Consider the following 1340-nt stretch of genomic DNA (forward strand, 5'->3'; position numbering starts at 1 on the left):
TGTATTAATTTGTACAGCTGACCAGAAGTGCACTGATGTCATTAGTTCTACAAGTTCCATACAGTCACCCACTCTATCACCTTTTTAAAAAAGAGCAGTTTTCAGCATTCAAGGGTTTATGTCAGTGGTAGAGGGTAGGAGTGCAGTTCAAGAAGTCCCTGTTTCATAACCATATACCCTCTTCAATAGATCCTGTTAAAATGTTTTTCAATCCAATGCACTGTAAGAAACAATAGGATATATCATCATTTCATATAAAAAACAATGAACAATTGGGTTTAACTATGCTCTTAGTACAAAATCAACATACTGCAGTAGAGAAGCAGTTACATTTTGCAGAATTTGTGCATTTGACAAAAGATTTTTTTTCCATGTTTCAAGATCTACATGTGATACGAAATGTATGAATTCTTGCAATGGAAACCTCACAGTATTTTACCAAGGCAGATAAAGGACATACTTCGCACCCCTTATACTTATAAGGAGGGTTTGGTGGCTGAAAATGCATTGCTTTGATGGTGATTGCATGTTGCTTGCACTTTGTACATATTACTGAATAAATAAAGGTGAACATTTCAGACCTGGGTGTATAGCTCAGTGGAAGAGCATTTAACTGCAGATCAAGAGGTCCCTAGTTCAAATCTGGGGTCCAACTGTTGTACCTGTAGAAATATTTTTTTAAATAAATTGAAGAAAACATTTACAATCTTAGCATTTTATGTAATGAGCAACACATTTCTACATTTGAAATACTCCTGATCATCTCCTGAAACATAGGGTAAACACCATTAAGCTGTTTCGGATTTCTTCGTATGATACAAGCTGTGTATTACATTAAGCCAAGTTCTACTGGTGATATTATCAGTTTGAAATAGTCCATTGGAAGCTCATATGAATGTTATGAAACTGTGGTGGAAACCAATAATATGCCCTTAATGAAATGTATTAATTTGTACAGCTGACCAGAAGTGCACTGATGTCATTAGTTATACAAGTTCCATACAGTCACCCATTCTATCACCTTTTTAAAAAAGGGCAGTTTTCAGCATTCAAGGGTTTAACTCAGTGGTAGAGGGTAGGAATGCAGTTCAAGAAGTCCCTGTTTCATAACCATATACCCTCTTCAACAGATCCTGTTAAAATGATTTTCAACCCAATGCACTGTAAGAAACAATAAGATATATAATCATTTCATATACAAAACAATGAACAATTGGGTTTAACTATGCTCTTAGCACAAAATCAACAAACTTCAGTAGAGAAGCAGTTACGTTTTGCAGAATTTGTGCATTTGACAAAAGTTTTTTTTTCCATGTTCCAAGATCCACATGTGATACGAA

Source organism: Ambystoma mexicanum, unplaced genomic scaffold (genome assembly GCF_040938575.1).
Source record: "Ambystoma mexicanum isolate Mex_15411 unplaced genomic scaffold, UKY_AmexF1_1 Mex_scaf66, whole genome shotgun sequence".
NCBI classification, from domain to species: Eukaryota; Metazoa; Chordata; class Amphibia; order Caudata; family Ambystomatidae; genus Ambystoma; species Ambystoma mexicanum.